The following is a 21711-nucleotide window of genomic DNA, read 5'->3' on the forward strand; positions in this document are numbered from 1 at the left end:
TTTTGCTCTAGATGGTCCCGTTTGGGCTGTGATTTTACGTTTAGAGTTTGACGTATATGTGCAAGCGGTTTTATATATACTTAGATTCTAAGTCTTCTTTGAAAGCAATTGTGTAATAAAAGTATATAATACATTTTATTTTCCATCGGCCAAATTTTGATAATTTGTTGAAATAATGTATCTGCCTTGTCCATCTATTGGTAAAACAGATTCTACTGGTTTCAAAGATTCAAAGATCTGAGAAATTAGATCAATGAACTTCAAACTATAAATAAAGAATAATTAGTCGAAGATTGTTCACAATTATTTACAAAGACTTATTCAAAAATGTAGAAACCACAATTGAAGTTTTTTTTTTCATCAAATAATCAAACAAAAAAGTTTTATCATAATTCAAAAACTTCCTGGTCCTGAAAGCATCTTCCACCTTCAACAGAATCAACTTATTGATGTAAGAAAAATCCCTTGGCCAGTTATGATATGAAAACAAATACCTTGACTGTGTTCGCTTCCCATGTCGTATGAAACTTTGACTAATCTAACAGACGTGAGTTGGGTTGAAAAGCCCGCAGAAAACCACAGACCGACAGACGAATTACTTTAGTGGACTCCAAAGAGGACAGAGATGAATTCCTGCCTCATGATAACATCGATGCCCTGTGAGCCTTGGTTTTTCAGCCGTCTTCTGTCACATATTAAATCAAAGATAAGGCCCTCATTCTATTTGCGGAGCTATCTGACGGATGACTATAATATATTTCGGGACAAGATGAGGGGAACTTCTATAATAAATGATTGGACGGTCTATGATAGCAGTGTTTCGTGTATTCTTGATGAAAAAGGTGAAGTCTTCGATAATGTTCACACTAAAAATTTGTGGAAATATATTTATATACTACTTATACCTATGAATCAATGAAATTTCAAAAAATACGTCGACAAATAAGATAATTTAACCACGAATCTCTGGACCAGAAGATCTGGATCTGGAGAAGATATCAATCTCTGGACTACTCGCCCTGTCGTAAGGTTCAACTATAAAAAGCAATATTATGCATTTGAAATAATGATTCCAATATTTGAATCTGAAACTGAAATTCGACTCTTCACTCCATTTGATTGAAGAATTCATTTTAAATAACAATAACTTGTTGTCTAGATATTTTAGACAAGTTTGATAGTTTTTTGGGCTATTTACATCATCTGTGCGGTTGCTTGGCTTGCTCTATTGGAGATTCTGTCTGCCTTCTGCCTCTTATTGGGAGTTTTATTCTGAGACCCTAACCTTTTTCCTAAGGGTCTCAGACTAAAACTCCGTTGGATCCTTCATGATATTCTTGCAGTAATTTCTCGTTCTGATCACCTGAATTTGGATGGCTAGAAGAAAACTTTCCGTTTCTGGGTACATCGCACCAAATGTGAGCCAATAGTTCGACGCTTCAATGTCGACATGATCTTAGTTCACTTCGTGGAAATGTCATCCATTTAAGGGCTTCTGTCTCCATCTTTGCAGTTTTTCTTGGGTTGTCTGGTGGTTGTATAATAATAATACTTTTCTGTGCAGTTGTCAAGGTGTTGATTCGTCTACTTCACACAATGTTATGTAGACCTCTGATGTGCTTGCTTTGTCTTTGAAGTATGTTCGTAGGCAGTCTATTTGCCCACAGGCAAGTTCCATGATGTCTAGCAGACCTCGGCCTCCTTTATTTCTTGGCCGTGTCATTCTCTCAATGCTATATTTCGGATGTTGCTTGTGTGCTTTTGTCAAGGTTCTCATTTTGCGTTTGCAGGTTTTCTATATCTGTTTTACTCCATGGAATTATACTGAAAGAGTATGTTAGAATTGAACATGCATATGTATATATGGCTCTCGTCATGTTCTTTCTGTTCAGGTTTGTTTTTGAAATTTTGTTGGTTCTCCTAATGAACTCAGTTGTTAAGTCTTCCTTCATTCTTTGATGCTTGATTCGTCTGTTCTGTTTCATTCCTAGGTTTTTCTGAAGATTGTCCGATTTCATTGCTCCTATCTCCTGTCCATTGGAAAGAGCGATCGGTTCATCTTGAATTATTTCCCGCACTACGCTAATAGTACGACACTCCGAATTTCATCCCCACGTCTCTCGAAAACTTTTCTACCAGTTTGATCATAATTTGCAAGTGGTTTTTGTTGCCTGTCATCAGTTTTAGGTTTTAGGTCATCCATGTGCAAATGATTGAGTAGAATAGTATATTACCATTGCCTTTGACCTTGAAACCTGTTTCAGTAGCATTCAGTTGTTTATAAAGTAGGTTCAGTTGTGAGCAGAACCAAAAAGGACTCACTCAAAGAATCTTCCTGGAAAATTTCCTTTTTAATTGAAATCTGTTCAGTTGTTATGTATTATTATTATTTCACAGAATGGTGAATGCGCTCCTCCTTTATATACAAATCTTCCAGTATTCAGAAGGTACATTTTCGAATACTTTCCTATTCTGAAATCTGAAATACCCGTTCCCTTCTCCAAAATTGAACATCAAAATTTAACATGTAAGCAGTGGAACATAATCAAATTTGAGAACTTATTTCTCATCAAAGATGCTGCGCCTACATAGCCTTTGCTACCTGAAGAAGTAATCAATTATTATTATTATTATTATATTAAAAAAATGGATACGGAATTCTGATAGAACAAGATTACATAAGATAATAAACCAAAAATGAATTACCCGATTTAGATAAAAAATTAAGAAACTGGATTTGACACTTACCTGATTTTGACATTTATAGTTTTATAAAATGGATTGGACACTACAACATGATCCACATATAGATGGAAGATAACCACCGTATCTGCACGCATATATCTGAAGGGGAGCACACGTTTCCTTGGGTGTTGTACATAAACCAGAAAATGAATTATTTTGCGGCTAACTTAAAGAATGTATTGTTATGTTGATTGCTGTGCACAGTTAATATTTTAAACTTAACTCTACAGTATTATACAGTTTATTTATGTAATATTCTGAATAAACCCTCTTATATCAGTGAGACGAACCTTATCGTTTGTGACTATTACTGGCCCAAAATTCGACAAATGCAGACCTTGTGCTCTTAAAAGATTGAAATGCCTTTTTATTAAGTACCAGGGCCGGCGCGAGCAATTTGGCGCCTGAAGCAAAGAATTCTTCTTTTTTTCAATAAATTCCTGGATTTCTTCGACGCCGATGAACAATGCGTAAGTATCATAATATATCTGATTCTCAAATTCACAATCGATCACATGCGATCGATGAAAGATTACCTATCACACCACAAGATACAAAGGGCGGTAAGGCATGCAAAGCTTCGAAAACTAAATGGGATTGAAAACATATGTTCCGCTGAAAACATTTAGCATTTATCAGTAACTAGTTTTGAATTCAGAATCGTAGGAATTTTCCATATATTGAATGTGTTAACAACTTCCACGTAATTCGAAGTGTTGTTTTTCGCCTTTGTGAAATATATTCCATCTCTCATTCAATTAGGGTAATAGGCAATGCTGCTTATATTGGTTGGGTTGCCATGTGTTACTTATTGAACAGTCGGCTTAGTAAAGACGGTTTGGGGATTTTTATTGCAGGGAATGTTGATAAACGCAGCAAAGCGTACCAACCTCTTGTTGTTTTTAAGAATCAAGACTATATTTTTTCAGAAATATGGAGGGGTGGCCACAAACTGGGCTAAATTTCCGCCCATCGAAAAGAGACGATTGAAACGGTCGCTTCACTATTTCACCCCTAACGCCGGCCCTGTTAATTACCATCTTTTTATCTCTTATTGTTCAATTCGGTATTATTCCTAGCAGACGATCAAGCTTTGGTACTTCCTCTGAAGTATACCGCTAAAATCAATCCGATCCTCCCCTCCCACCCACTTGAACACTTCCTCAAAATATGTCCACCCTTCCGAATTAGGCGAAATTACCAAGGATGAAAACTAATCGAAGGATCGTAACAAATCGAACGGCATTTCCCAGAGATATATCCTCTTCGCCCAGACAGCCATTAGGAGAATAAGTGGCCAATTTGTCCTCCTAATTCGGACACAAATAACCAGAAAATCAGGACCATTTGCGTTAGGCGAATGATGGAAGTGACCAGTTAGTTTCAGCTGACCGCCACAATGTTTCAGTGTCGCTGCGCGGGTTGATGCTGGTGTACGTGTAGTGTGCGGACCATTGCTTGCAGACCAACAGGCTTAATGGCCTTAACTGGACCGTTATTTAACCGGCCAGTGTCTCCCCAGTTGTTTATGTTACACCGCTTGCATTATAATAGTTTCGAAGTTGTTATATATCGTTACGAAAATCGTCTTTATCGGAATACACTTCATTTTGGGGTTACACAGGGGGACATTTGAGGGATAATTCTTTTCCGGTCTTCTGCTCTTGTATACTTAGTATTCATTTATCAGATTATCAACATTAATTTCGTCGGAATGTCTGTATTTTTTCAATTTCAAGTTAAGATTGGTCTGGAACGATTGGATTCTTCCTCCCCATAAACATGGTAAATAAACGGGAGAAATCCAGAAAATGGGAATTTAATAAAAAAATTTGATGGAAGACAATCATCATGTCTATTTTCTTACAAAACTCCCTGATGATTGATCCATCAAACTTGATTTAAATGAACCCAATTTTTTCTCAAATAAAACTTAACCCAATAACAAAATTTATGGCAAAAATCTGAAGAAGTCTCATCGGTTTTTCTTTTTCAAAAATTCAAATTTGCATTCTCACTTGGTAATTCAGCCTTTTGAAGTAACAATCTTTGATTCACCCTCTCGATTCATATTCTATCTAGTATCCATCCTTCCGTTATAGGGTATCTAAGTATTCAGTTAGGGGTATACGAATCCTGTGAAAATGTAACATAATAAGAATTCGAATGAATTAAGACGGATAAAACTACAAGATCAAAACAGAAAAATCGAAATAAGTTCACGTTTTAGTGTGGCAATATGCTTTCCCGTCCTTCGCTTTCAAAATCAGCACTCAACAGTACATAATTTAGACCTTAAAACAATATAAGGTATTTATTTATATTTATTTCAACGGTACAACCATTTTACATGATAACAAAAGCAAATAAACAGTAATGTAACAAGGAAATAATACAGCTCAGCTGAAGGCCCAGAAAACATAAAAAAAAGATTGTTATTATTATAATGAGGTGAAAAGTTGAGGCCAAGCCTATAAACTCACAAAATTAAATAAATGAAAAAATACATCGAAACTCAGAAAAATGCATTCAGAAAAAAAGAAATTCATAGCTTCACAAGTAGCACTCACTCGCGATGAAACCAGGTGTCATAGTTATTTTTAGACGCGTGCACAGAAATTGCCTACTGCCAACTATTTGCCTAAAAATTGCATTCACAAGGTATATTAGAAGGAGTAGAAATTCCTATAAAACCATTCATATCAACCCAATTACCCATATTAACTCATATTAATATCGAATCAATTAGTAAAACAAAAAACTCATTTGATATTTACAATTCAAAGTAATCAAACAGTGATTAAACATTAACGAAACGATAAAATTGAATTCTTCAAAATTGTCATTTTAATTGTAACTTTTGATCTGCATATCCAATTCACGGAAAAGTAAGAGAGAAGATTTATAACTTCCTGTTGAGCCTGCTATCTCTGTATATCCTACTGAAGAATATTTTTCTCTTAGTTAGCTTACGGTATTCTTACACATAATTTAGTGAAACGAATATACAATCGTACATCGCTTTCAAAATCAGCCATCCACAAGTACATGATTTAAGCCTTCAACTAATATTAGGTATTCCCTCAAAAATTTCATCTGCAAGGTATATTTGAAGAAGCAGAAATTCCTATCGAAGCATTTATATCAACCTGGTGACCCATATTTACTTAGATTAATATTCAATCAAAAAAAGAAAACTCATTTGACATTTTCAATTCAAAGTCATCAAACAGTGATTGAACATCAACCTTAATATAAAATTGAATTCTTTGAAATTGATATTTCAATTGTAAATTTCGATTGGCATATCCATTTCGCTGAAGAGTAAGAGACAAGATGTCTACCTGTTAAGCTTGCTGTATATCCTACTGTAGAAAGTTTTTTTTTCTGGTAGCCTACGATATTGTTACAAGTTAGTGAAATGAATATAAAACTGGTGAGTTTGTAAATCCAGTAATAATTTTTGAATTATGCATCATTGATGAGGAAAGATTGTATTCAAAAATATTTAAATTCTGAAACTAACAACTGTCTTTATGTCGATTAAGTTATACAATTTAAAATCCGTTTACCTTCACAATTATTACAGTTCCGTACAATTCATTTTTCTTTTGATTGGTTTTAATATTTTGTCAGTTGGAATTGTATTTCTAGACAAAAAAAGTATATGAAGATAATGAAGGTTCTGGTTAATAATGTCATAATTTTGATATTTATATTTCTGTTTTCCTCAGTCTACTCATTCAAGCAAATCAATGGACCAAATCTAAAACCCCTGGAAGCCCCAGAGTTCATTTCAGCGAGGTGCGAAGCTCATCAAATATCGAAACGATATTGCCAGATCAAATTAACCTTTCTTTCCGAACGAGCTTGTCAATTATTCGAAGGGGGATAACCTTTCTGTTTACTGGCCTTATAATTTAATCAGTAGCTGTTGAACGAAGGATGACCTTTTCGATATCATTGCAATTCTATTCTAATATCACGATGACATTATTATCCGAAAGCAAATGTGTTCGCTTCTCGGCTGTCTAATCAAATTTTGGTACCATAAAAGTTATTGAAGGAATTTCAGTTTCAGGTTAATCCGAAGTCAGTATCAAAATGAATTTAATGTGCATCATAAAGTAATAAACATAGATAGAGGGAGTATACGCAATTTTTACATGTCCCCAATATGGTTAGGTTAGGTTGTCGGATTGTGATATATTTTCAAATCCACAATTTTCCTATATCATTATGAATGTATATTATATTGAATGAAATATATTTATTTGAGTGATTCCCGATTAAATATGCAAACTTGAATATTTGGAATCCGATATTTTTCCTAATTATCGAATTTATAATAAGCAGAATATATATTATTTTCTGCATCTACCTGCTGAAATCCAAGGTTTGGCAACTTTTGCTCTCCTAGTGTCATCAATTGTTTCACGTCGTTTGGCGCTTAAAGTTTGTTTTCGGAATTCCTTATATATTTAGGTATTTATTTCAATATATTTTGAGTTAATATGAAACGTTGATTCCCTATGGGACATAAGAATTAAGTTCTTTGTGGAGAAACTCGCGAATTGAGTGAAATATCGTATCACTTATATGTTTTCATTTCCGCGCGCTTCATGTCAAATTTGATAGTTCATGTTTGGGGCAAAATTTGCCTACTGAAAATGGCATATGCTTCCTCTATCTACGTTTATTACTCTAAAATGAGCACCGAAAAGAGTGTAAGATTCAGAGTGTCGACATGATCAAGATTTTCTAGGAAAAAGCATTTCAATCAATTCATTGGCTTATAAATTCCACATCTGAATCTTACGTATGGAAAAACATATTTAGTGCACGACACAATAACTGAATGTTATTGACACCTGAGTATAACTATACTCAGAATTTCAGCTCGGTCGGATTTGGTGTTATGAAAGAACAATCCGAAGCATTCTACGAAATAATCTGATCATTGCGTAACCAGAATAATAGTAACCAAATATTTACACATCACAAGCACAAGACATCGGACTAGGTCACATTCTGTTTGTGAAGGGTTTTCCAATAAAATGTTTCATTCTGATATAAATAAGAGATATATAATTGTGGAGGAATAGATGCAAAGTTGTCAATTGTTTGATATTTATAATTAGATTATGTCCAAGGGCATAATGTACTCAATAATGACAATAGTGAGAAATCAATGAAATCAAAATAACAAACTGGTAGGTTTAACGTAAAAACTATGAAAATCTCTTGAATATTTTTCAATATAATTAAACGAAACAGTATACCTATAGAAAGACTATATTTTACGTTGAAGTGTATTTATAATATCTTGCTCCATCCGTCAAACATTGTTTGCTCGATATCCGAAATCACGAGGTGCGAAAACACCACCAAACATACTGAATGTACCTAAGGGCCCGACTAGACAGTGAAAAAATTATGGTTATTTCCATCAACCATCCTCAATCGTAACTCACACAGAATACGTGTGATCCTGCATATTTTACACGTGTCACTACCTTGTTTAAGCGTCCATGATTCTCCGCATTTGATGAATGCCTCTCTGCCTGCTATTTGTTCATCTTTCATGATGGCACTGTCCGGCCGAACAGGTCTGAACACGGCAAAAATTCTATTACTTTCCAGACCTTTCATTTCTGTAATTTCAACCCCGAATGAAAATTTCCGACAGGTGTCACAAGTCGCTCTGTCCGATTTTCCATTGTTTTATTTCGGGCTTTTTTCAAGGACATGTGATGGACATTTTCCGGTTTACGCTATTTATATTTGAGGATCAAATTACCTGAAACGCTTGACGTGACAACGTTGCCTGGGTGCTAATTTTTGTCGAAACGGTAACAAAAAGTCACGTCGATGGATTTTGGATGAGTCGATGGACGTAGGTTTTGGGAGGTGATGAATTAAATAGAGATAAGATTTTTAATTCCATTTTCAGTTTGTTGTCATGATAGAATGTTTTTTTTTTGGGAGGCGTGTTTTATGTATTATATCACTTTCCCACTCGGTATTGATGGTTTTGATGATACAAGCTTCCTGATTTTGGATTAATATTGGAGTTGTTATTTTACATATAAAGGTTTCCCCTCAGAGTGATAGACAAACCTATATAGAGGAAGCATATGTCATTTTCAGTAAGCAAATTTTGTCCCAAACATGAACTATCAAATTTGACATGAAACGCGCGGAAATGAAAACATATCAGTGATACGATTTTTCACTCAATCCGCGAGTTTCTCCACAAAGAACACTATGTCCCATAGTGAATCAATGTTTTATATCAACTCAAAATATATTGAATAATATGAATACCTAAATATATCAGAAATTCAGAAAACAAACTCCAAGCGCGCCCGAACGACGTGAAACAACGGATGACACTAGGAGAGCAATAGTTGCCAAACCTTTAATTTCAGCTGATAGATGCAGAAAATAATGAATATTCTGCTTATTATAAATTCGATAATTAGGAAAAATATCGGATTCCAAATATTCAAATTTGCATGTTTGATCGAGAATCACTCAAATGAATATATTTCATTGAATATAAGATACATTCCTGAAGATATAGTGAAATTGTGGATTTGGAAAGATATTACGCCGACAACGTAATCTAACCATGATGGGGGACATGTAAAAATTGCGTATACTCCCTCTATCTACGTTTATTATTAAGCATTGCACTAATTAAAACTACACCATCAATAAAAACGATACGATACACATTCCAACAACGCTTTGAAATTGTTTATATTCACTATTAAAATAGTGAAAATTTTAGAGTCACAGTTCGCAAAACTAAAAAACTTTTGGGTCGTCGTAAATCATCTTCTCGACCGACAATAGTGAATCTTATAGAAAAAATTAAGTTTTTGGTATAATTTAATTATGTATATAATCGAAAATGTGTTCGTTACTCAAGAACTGAGAATATTGCTGCTATAGCCAGGGCCGGCGCGAGCAATTTTTGCGCCTGAAGCGAAGAATTTTTTGGTGCACCTGCTGAAAGAGTATATATAACCCCCCCCCCCCAACAAAAAACATCACCTGCCCCGATGATAATTCACCATTTTTGATTTTACTAGCGTTTTTGCTAATCGTTTCTTTCTAAAGTCGTTTCCACTGGGTTTCTTTTTTTTTCGGACATTTTTACCTATTCCTGGACTTCTTTGACGCCGATGAACAAGTATTATATCTGATTCTCACATTCACAAGACACTGCGTACGATCGATGAAAGATTACCTATCACACCACAAGATACAAAGGGCGGTAAGGCATGCAAAGCTTCGAAAACTAAATAGGATTGAAAACATTTAGCATTTATCAGTAACTAGTTTCGAATTCAGAATCGTAGGAATTTTCCAAATGTTGAATGTGTACCCAACTTTCACGTAATTCGAAGTGTTGTTTTTTTTCTTCTTTGTGAAATATATTCTATCCATTATTCAATTAGGGTAATAGGCAATGCTGCTTTTATTGGTTGGGTTGCCATGTGTTATTTATTGAACAGGCGGCTTAGTAAAGACGGTTTGGAGATTTTTATTGCAGGGAATGTTGATAAACGCAGCAAAGCGGAACAACCTCATGTTGTTTTTAAGAAGCAAGACTATATTTTTTCAAAAATATTAAAGGGACGCAACAAACTGGGCTAAATTGCCGCACCTCGAAGGCAGTCGCTTCACTGTTTCACCCCTAACGCCGGCCCTGGCTATAGCCTGTAGTGTTGATGAAAATCCAGGCTTGTCGAGTCATCGTCGATTTTGGAAATTAGGCATTGTCTCTTTAATTAATAGACAACCAAAGTATCTATCATTTTATAGTTGGGTTTTTCTTTTTTCCATTAAACATTTCGATTTTCGAGGAATCTACTTTATTTTCAACCGATATGGTCTTACAACCCATCCCACGGTTGGAGGGCTACTATTTCGAATATCCAGCCGCACAGCAAGAGTGACTATCCTCACTTGGCCATTGAAGTGGAATAGTTATTCGATATCGTATTATACAGATGTTCTGATTGTTGTACTTTTCCACAGAACCATGAGTATTTTATGGAATAACGTAGTATATCCTATGTTTCCGAATATATTTTCCAATACCTATATATTATAAGTGAGTATACGACGTAGCTGAATGATATTAAAAATTCCCAAAAAAAACGATGAATATTCACTTTATAATATGCAGATTGCAGATCATTCAGAAATCACCACTTTACCCTCTCATTCAACGGAAAAGTGAACTCACCAAACCGAACAACCGCCAAATTTCCCGTGGTGGTTCAACGAAGGTGCGAATCAGATATAATCATTTCGAGTCTGTTTCAACCCGACAGTTTAACGGAAACTTTACACAAACAACATCTCTATCAGTCTAGCGGGAGAAACATAATCCAGTTATGATTTCTACTTCACAAAGCTGCGGCATACATTTACGTATATCATATTAGACGCTATCTGAGAATTAAATCAGATGGAGTTGACTGAACGGAGGTGGTTCATTTGTGTTATTAGACACGTCGCTCTACGAAGCCAAACGGGGGGTGGTTCTTACCACGCGTCGTTTTGCCACCCTTGCGGTGAATTAGTGGTGGCATTTCGCACCGACGTCAATTTAGTCATTCGTGGAGCAGTTGGAAAGTTACCAGGTAATGTGACAGCTTCTGGATTTCTCGATCTTCCCTTCATTGGGAATTCGCATGCAGATTTGTATAGATCTACGTAAATGACGCTATTTTCCCGTATTATATTCTAAGGAGAGTACTCTGGATTGAACACTTTTACTTCTTTGAATACCATAGAATATCTAAAGTCATAGAAAAAGCGGCTTTCGAAAAGAAAACTATTTGGTATTCTCGGGAATCGAACCTGTCCCGTTTTCATCAGTCGATCAAACGCATCACCAATGAGGAAATATTTAGCTGAAAAGCTATTGAAATGATGAGGTCGCGAATTTGGAATGAAATTTTTTTTTGAATAGGTATCAATGTGACAACAAAAGAGGGTCTCCAATAAAAGGTTTCGTTTAAATATCGAAAAGATGAATATTTCAAGGGAAATTCATATGAAGTTTTCATTACCAATTTGCGGATGCATATCCTTGATAACTGTATAAATTCCATGTTTAAGATCTTAAATGCACAGATCTTTCACTTGGTGACAAATTAAAAAGTGATCATAGCTGGGTATTGGAATCCATTCACCGTAACAGTTGCACTAGCCTCATTTTTGAACAAGTAAGCACCAATCACATCACCAGACCGAAAACTACACCAAATAGTGATACGTTGTTGATAAGGAGGCTTTTCAACAATCATCATTCGATTTTCCGAGACCCAAATGCGAAAATTCTGCTCATTAACGTTGCCTCCCACTTTGAAATGAGTATCATAGCTGAAGATGATTCTTCGATAAAAATGCAGATCACTTTGATTCATTCCAAGGACCCAATCAGCAAAGGTACGATGTTGCTGGTGATCGATTGGTTTGATTTCTTATGTTGACCAAACTTTGAAGATATTAAGATCTAAGTGTTCACGCAGAATACGGTGTATCGTCGTTCGAACCTGGAGTTCCATCAACACTATGGTTGACAGCAACTATATTCTCAGTTGTTCTTGAGCGACTCACATGGCTCCGATTGTTCACATTACTACTTGTTCCAACGGCTCAAATTCTTACTATAACCAGTTGAGATGTTGCCTCCTGACGACCTGAAAGTGATTTAGTTCTCTCACTTTTCTTATAGAGCAACATATTTATAATTGATTCGGCTTCTGTTTGACATGGCAAGGTGTTTGAACATTCAATACAAATTTGTTGACTCTTGATTTCGAAACTTTAGAATTTGCTCTTGTTTTCCATCAAATTCCTTACATTCGTGGAGTTTAATTTATTTTCAAACAAATTATGGCGAAAAAAATAATTTTCACAGAGAAAATTATTCGTGTCATTCATTATCGCAAATAAATTCCTCGCATGATATGGAATATGATTTTCGTATACATTTTCAACTGAAATGGTCTTACAATCCATCCCATGATTGAAGAGCAACTAATTTGACTATCAAACCGCACTGCAAGTGGGACTATCCTCACTCAGCCATTGAAAGGGAACACTTGTTAATTCGACATCGTATCACACATATGTTTCGATAGAGGAACTGTTCCGCTGAACCATGAGTATTCTCTGGAACGGAGTTGAATATCCTTTCTTTCTGAACGTATTTTCCCAACTTGTATACTTCCCCAAGCCTGTAGTTCTCTCGAATTGTTTATATTGAACACATTTTTATCAATATGTACTCAACTTGAAGTAATAATAAATAATAATGATAATAAGTTTATTCGTTCCAAAACTACAAATAAACTTAAAAAATACTGTGGAGTTATTCAATGACAATTGTGTACAGCTATTTTAAATCAAAATTAAATCCACTCAAAAAACTAAACCAAAATGAACAATCTCACCATCTTTTCCTCTTCAATTCTCATTCTAATCATCTAAAATAATTTTTTAAATATATGCACATTTTCGAAATCTTCCGAGAAATTATTGACTTCAAAAACTCTGAAACGTTCAATGTATGCCCCCATTCATAAAATTATGAGCTAAGTCGCAGAAATTTGCATGTTATAGAGGCAGTAGCATGTACCTAAAGTCTTGATTAAAATATTCCGTCTTTGCCAACTTCACAAGTTGTGGAAACATAATGCGAGCTGTCAGTTATTGCTTATTTACAGCTCAATTCTGAAGTGTATTCTCAAAGCGCAACTTATGAAAAATTAACCATTCGGAAAACAAATGACGAAAGAGCGTGCACATATCTATTTCACCTACAACCAGATCTCGATGGCGTGCTCGAGCACGATTAACGTAGTCATTAGCAAGAAAAAGGATCCGTATTTTCAGACGACGAACAATCCACCGATATTTCGTTGCACGCTAACAGTTGGGGTTTGCACCAGATAACTCTTTTCATGCAATCAGGAGGATACTAGATAATTAACCGACTAAGATAAATTGGACAACGGTCATTATTTATGATCACAATTTAATTAACACCACCAAGTGTTGGAAATTTGGGATTTTCGGGAATGAGTGGCCTGGATTTCATAAGATGACTGAAATACTTGGAGAAAAGGAATATAAGGCCAATTGAAGTAGCTAGTATTAAATCCATATGATTTTCAGATAGTACCAACCTTCAAACGATACGTGTCAAAATTTGACAGCAGTCTGTCCAATAGTTTGTGAGATATTGCGTTGTGAGTGTAGCTACTTTTGTTATTTGAAAAAGATGGAAAGAAATAATTTCGCGTACTGATAGAATATTGCTTTTTGAAGGAAAAAAATACAGTTGAAGAGTTTCCAGGGTCTGCACCAGGAAAATCAACCATCATTGATTGATATGCTAAGTTTGAACGTGTTGAAATGAGCACTGAAGATGGCGAACGCAGTGAACGCCCAAAAAAGGCTGTCACCGACGGAAAAATCAAAAAGTTCACAAAATAATTTTGAATGACCGTAAAGTGAAGTTGATCGAGATAGCAGACATTGTGAAGATATCATCTGAACGTGTACATCATATCATTCACAGAAATTTGTACATGAGAAAGCTGTGTGCGAAATGGGTGCCGCGTGATCTCACAATCGATCAAAAGCAACGACGTGTCAATGATTCTGAGCAGTGTTTGAAGCTGTTTAAATGCAATAAACCTGAATTTTCGCGTCAATATGTGACAATGGATGGAACATGGCCCCATAATTTCACTCCGGAGTCCAATCGAGTCAGCTGAGTGGACTGCACTTGATGAACCGAGTCTGCAGCGAGGAAGAACACAACAGTCAGCTGGCAAGGTTATGGCATCAGTATTTTGGGATGCGCAAGGTATAATCAACAGCGATTATCATTCAACGTTATTGAATCGTTTAAAGAATGAAATCTTCGAAAAACGGTCCTATTTGAAGAAAGAATAGGTGCTGTTTCATAAAGACAATGTGCCGTGTCACAAATCAATGAAAACAATGGCAAAATTGCATGGGTTTAGAATTGCTTCTGTATTCACCGTTTCCGCCAGACCTGGCCCCCAGCGACGTCTTCCTGCTCAAAGAGCTCAAAAGAATCCTCTCGGGAAAAAAACTTAGCGCCAATGAAGAAGTATTCGCTGAAACTGAGGCCTATTTTGAAGCGAAAGACAAATCGTACTACAAAAATGGTGTCGAAAAGTTGGCAGATCGCTATAATCGCTGTATCGCCCTCGAAGGCAACTATGTTGAATAATAAAATCGAATTATGCCAAAAAAATATGTTTTACTATGGTAGACCGGGGAATTTTCATTTGGCTTGTTATAAAAATTACGTATACTCCCTTTATCTATGTTAATACTCTATGGATCGAGCAAATCATCACTATAAAAGTTTTATGAAACCCACCATGAGAAAGATAAAATGTGACAATTTTTCCTTTCAACTCCATTTGTCAGTAAGAAAACATTCTTCATTGAAAAAAATGGAAATCTCAATGGTTAATTTATTTAACGATTATACCCTCTCCTCGTAATAAATCACTCTTAAGGTAAAAAGCCCCGATGGAGATTAATTTTTAAGACTTATCATATTAATGAAGCGAATTTTTCTCATTCTCTCCCCAGAGTCAATATTTCACAGCCGAGTTTTTCTTAATGCTACGATCCCTATCGCCACCCACAGAAACATAGGATTAAGCAACTCCAATCAAGAAGAAACGCATACTCGGTAATCTATTCACTTCACCCTAATGGCTCGATGGATGAAATATGGTTCCATCATTTCACTCCGGAGTCCAATTGAGAGTCAGCTTAGTAGACTGCACACGATGAATCGAGTCCAAAGCGAGGAAAACACAATAGTCAGCTGGCAAAGTTGTGGGATCAGTATTTTGAGATGCGCAAGGTAAAATATTCATTGATTACCTACAAAAGGGCCAGACCACCAACAGCGCTTATTATATAGCGTTATTGGATCATTTTAAGAATGAAATCTTTGAAAAACGGCCAGATTTGAAGAAAAGATAGGTGCTGTTTCATCAAGACAATGCGCCGTATTACAAACCAATGAAAACAGTGGCAAAATTGCATGAATTAGGGTTCGAGTTGCTTCTGCAACTAAAAATTACGTATACTCCCTTTATCTATGTTAATACTCTATGGATCGAGCAAATCATCACTATAAAAGTTTTATGAAACCCACCATGAGAAAGATAAAATGTGACAATTTTTCCTTTCAACTCCATTTGTCAGTAAGAAAACATTCTTCATTGAAAAAAATGGAAATCTCAATGGTTAATTTATTTAATGATTATACCCTCTCCTCGTAATAAATCACTCTTAAGGTAAAAAGCCCCGATGGAGATTAATTTTTAAGACTTATCATATTAATGAAGCGAATTTTTCTCATTCTCTCCCCAGACTCAATATTTCACAGCCGAGTTTTTCTTAATGCTACGATCCCTATCGCCACCCACAGAAACATAGGATTAAGCAACTCCAATTAAGAAGAAACGCATACTCGGTAATCTATTCACTTCGCCCTAATAGCTCGATTTTTCCGGCTGCCACCTCTGAGCCTCTAATGAAGACCTCCAGCTCTCAATTTCCACTTAATTGAGCATTTTTTATCCGGGACGATTTGTTAAAGCGCCAGTTCTTAATGAACACAATCAGGTAAGAAACAGGGGGGCCACAAGGGCTCCCAACGAAGTGAGATGTTGTTCTGTTGGCAGTAAATCCCGCCAAATTGCTCTGGCGTGCACCTGTGCGTTCCCAGCGCCGCGGTGCCGAACAAATGACAAGCGATTTACGCGGTAATCGAGGCCTCCTAAGATAAGTCCGTCAATCCCGCCAACTGTGCCTGGATAATGCGGAGTTTTGCATGAAATTGTTCAGACTATAAAGTAAGATTAATGACGATGGATGTTTGGAGAAAAGAATAGTTCTGGTATGGTGATTCGGGTGTGACGGGGGCTTTATTCATGGCTTGTATGACAGTTCATATACTTGCAAATGTTTAGGGGTGATAGTTGAAAAATGGCTTTTGAGGTGTGGATGTTTTTCGAAGAGTTTATTTATGGTATGCCAACGCTCTTGTCATCGAATGAAAGAATTCACATTGTGAATCAGTAACAATAAAATAAAAGAATAATAAAATAAAATATTACAGCGCATTGTGAAGGAGAGATCGAATTGATTATTACCATAGCAAAAATGTTGATTCAAATCTCATTATTTTTTGCAGCCATACTTTCCAGAAGTTACTAGCTCTAAATTTGGCATAAGACAAGTCAAAAATATTCATTCAGAAGATTATGTACAAAAGGAGACATAGGCAAGGTTGCCGTTGGTGTTAAGAGTTGCATTTACAATTCCTGCATGAATGCTTATGCTGTTGCTACAGCTGAGAGTATTTCGAAAGAATCTCACAATAATTGAAAAATGATTCCATTTAATAATTTTTTATAGAGAGATGTGTACTTATGAAGTGTTGTGATTGATGGTTCTATAGGATTCTTCAAAGATTAGCTGGCTCTTCATGGGGTGCTGATTGCAGCACTATTCGTACATCAGCGTTGACGTTGGTTTTTTCTGCTGCTAAATACTGTTGTTCTGTTTGGTTCAATAGTGCTGATCTTCATGAAACTAGTGCACATATTAACGTTTCTATGAGAATCATCAGAGGAACTATTAGTAGACAGGTTGCAGTAAAGAAATTTTTGGATAAATTTCATTTCTACCCGAAATTATTTCCAATTGTATCTTACCTTCTAGATAATACAACAGCCAGATTAAAGCCACGCAAAACTTTATGGATTTATACTTTTCTTCAATATAATGAAAGTGGTAAGGAAAGTTGGCCTTCGGAATGGATTTCAACAAAGGTCTAATCGTTGAACCTTCAGAGAAAGTTTCAGGTTTCATTCTTCCTACAAAAATTTGTTGTATTTCAAATCGATTTAGGACTGGTCATGATCGTTGCAATAGTATGCTCTTCAAATGACATTTTACCACTATGTGAGTGTGGTGTAGAAGAAACCATTGACAACTTGGTGAATACTTATCCAATTTATAAATTTGATGGTGGTTTCCAAGCTATCCGTTCAGTTTCAGAATCTTTCTTAGAATGGGTCGCTATCTTTAAATCAATGTGAGGAATTTCCTTAGAAATTATTATATTTATTACACCTTTCTGGTTCTCATCTTTCTTTATTTCAGATTTTATTATAATATGTATGTATATGTCGTCAACTTTTGGTGAAGAGGAGGGATAAAAAGGATTTTCTTTGGACGAGGAGGAGGACCTTCATTATAAATATGAACAATCTCACGTCCTTCGCAATGTATGTATAATAAACAAAGTTTAACTTTGTTCCTATAAACATATATCGAGATTTTGTACTTATCGTTTCTTCATTTCAGTGAAATCATTATGTATGATATTATTATGGAGACATCGGTAAGTGATTTAGGTATTGGTATAACATATAGTCGCTTACTGACGTCTTATAAACAATAAAAAAGACTAAAAGTTTTGAAACAAATACCAGCTGGATCTTTAAGACGGTGATTCACAAATACTTTAATATACTTGCAGTTATTGCATAAGTTGACATAAACTACTCTTTCTCTATTGACAATTCACCCTTAATAATATACAACTTCAAATTCCTGACATGAATATCTCCCCCTTCCCAATTCCATTCGAATCGAATAAGGCAATCTTAATAAGTGGATATAAGTTACCCAAATTCCATCTGTTCCCCCCAAAATGAAAGTTCATGAAGCTCGTAACTCGACTATACTGTACGGACCGCGAGCACATGTGTGAGAAAAAAGATTTCCATTTTCTACTTTAATCTACCCTGGCGATTTAAATCTCAGGCACGTACTTGAATTGGACGGCAGCTGCTATTCGATATTACGATTCAAAAATGTTTGACGGCAGATGAGCTGGGATGCTGGGTACAGTCTGGTCCGCGACGATTGTGGATTTGTTGAACGATTTTGGGTTTTACTGGACTCCAAGCGATGAAAATTGGTGATATTATGTTCATCAAGTGATTTCCACTTAAAATCCTTTCAGAAATTTCATATCTAACTCGATGTAATGTCAAAGATTATGTCCTTTTGTTTTTTCTTAATTTTAGCCTTTTATTGTCAGCTGTAATTGTAAAGGGATCATAACTCCCCTTATTTATATTAGATGTAGTACAATTTTCTGTTTCATATATAAGAGCAGCACTGAAGGAGCATAAAAACTAAACATGTTGGCGATGTGAAGAGCTGGTTTTTATATCAATGAATTGACATTATACCTGTCAATGAAATCAATCATTCAAGGAAAAAAGTGTCTTATTTACAACTGTTATACATACAGTTCAGAAAAGTCATATGGAATAAATGCATTCTCTTGTTATAACTGCACACATTCATGGAAAATCCTGAAACACGACAAATTCAACTTGTCATTCTTCTTCGTAAAAATGTGAATCCTACGATGTTGAATATTGTAGGAGGAAATTTTTATTTAAAGTTAGGATGTTGTCAACTAGATTCAAACCTCTTGGCAAGACCATCGGGTATTATGCCAAGCATCTCCGATTTTTAAACGCCCTTTGAAACGGTTATAAAAAACCATCCTAGTGCAACAAGTTTCGTAAATCGTTTGGAATCCATTTGGTTCACCGATGGATCAAAATCAGAGAGAGGTTCTGGCATTGGGAAGTGAGCCCTCTATTTTACAGACCGAGATACTGGCTCAGATACATATTCATATGAGCTCAGGAGTGTCTTAATAATAATAATAATAATGATAAGTCCTTTATTTCCAACAGGGTTGACCCCCAATTACAGGAAAACACAACTTTAATTACAGTATTTTAACAATATAACAATCATTACGAATGGAAATGTACATAATCATAAAAAAGAGAGATACACCAACCCAACCCAAGATCAGCTCATAGAGCTGTGAAAATAATAGGCCCCTACGATGGACCGAGGAGAATCGTGATGTATATCACATATACTTGCGAGCGAGTTGAACAACTTACATGAATAACAAATTGGTGATCTACGACTCGAATTTGTTCTCCCCGCTCCACAGTAGAACACCTCCTCACTCCTGGAACCCAAACGGGGAACCAGAAATGGCAAACTAGACAAAATCTCCGAACAATCAATTCCGCCATTAACTATTTTATAAAGAAACATCAATGCACACACGTTCACCCTATCTACAATGGACTGTGCACAGAATCTTGAAAGTAATAATTTATGATCACAACCTATAGGTGGGTAAACACCATCCTCCCTCCAAATTAAATATTTATAAAATTTTCTCTGAACTGACTCAATTCTTCTCCTGTGATATTCATATATAGGTCTCCAAACTATGTTACAATATTCCAACCTACTTCTAATTAAACTATTAAATAGAGCTATCAAAGTTTTTGAACAACAGAAGTATTTTGTGTTTTTAACTATAAATCCATAAGTTTTATTGGCAGCAAGTATTAACTGATTTATATGTGGTACAAAAGATATGATTATTGAACCCATAATTGTTCCGTTTGCGGCTGCCGTGGGCGAGAATTTCATTTTAATTGACGATAATGCCCGTCCACACCGTAGTCGTCTGGTTAATGAAGCGCTAGAAACTCATGCTATTGATAGGATGGACTGGCCAGCTCGCTCTCCAGACATGAATTGCATCGAACATGTCTGGTCTGAGATGTCTAGACAATTGTCAACCTTAGAACAACCGATCAATAACCTGGAGGACCTTTCTAACGCTTTACGGGATATTTGGACGAATTTGCCCCAAAATTTTATAAATCGTTTGATCGAAAGTATGCCTCGTAGGGTAGAATGCTTGAGACGAGCTCGTGGGGGACCAACTAGGTACTAGCTTAACCGAAACTTCAGCCTTCTTGTGGTTTCATCATAAAATTTTTATGTTATTCAAACACAGAATTTTGAGTGTTCCTAATAAAGTCTTTTTTTCTCTCCAACTTTCCATTTTTTCATTCTTTTCTCAAGTGAACCATCTTATCTGACTAAATTTATAATCTTGGAGCGAATATTTCAGAAATAAATTTAGAACAAGTAAGTGATCCCTATCAATTGTTGAGCAGTGTATATCTGCAATCTCGTGCGCGCTTAGACTGAATGAGGAGATTCCTCGAGCGCCGAGAGACTGAAGCATTCACCAGTGTGATTTTATTGGTAGTTTTCTCACATTTCTATGAAATCTATTGGTAGATTTTGGTAGTTTCAGAAATATCTTTTCAAACTTGGCCAAAGTGGCCAAGGATTTTTTATCAAAGCCAGCATCTTCAGCTCCTATTGAAATACAATTTCCTAGAGCTGCTCTTACAATTACAAAAACCCGCAATAGGTTAGGCGACAAATCTATAAGATGCCTCATGTGTTTTAGATCCTGGATGGAAAATTATGATTTCAAATGAAACCTGGAGGTTTCTCAATATTAAGAAACTTCATTTTTTCATTTTGTTATGACTTAAAGTGATTTAATTTATATTTCTATTTCAAAAAAGTTGATATTTTCGGTTCTTTTATACAATAATTTCAATAAATAAAAGTGTTTTTTGAAAAATCCTTCTCATTTCAACATTTTTTCAGTGATGTGATACTACACAGTAAAACTGCCAAAAATCAAGTAGCTCAATATGATTCAAGTACCTACTTGATAAATAAATACTTGACTTGAAATTGAAAAACTTTACTTGACTTGAAATTAAGTCAAGTTGATCATGATTGAAACAAGGTTTTATTACTACTAAGTTTTACTACCAATTAAATTGGAATAAAAATTCAAAGATTACAGTGTGTAACCGCAGTTTCGAACTAACGAACTTATTCTGGTTCATCTTCAGATACTGTGAAGATTCCAAA

This window comes from Harmonia axyridis, chromosome 7, assembly GCF_914767665.1.
Source record: "Harmonia axyridis chromosome 7, icHarAxyr1.1, whole genome shotgun sequence".
Classification (NCBI taxonomy): Eukaryota; Metazoa; Arthropoda; class Insecta; order Coleoptera; family Coccinellidae; genus Harmonia; species Harmonia axyridis.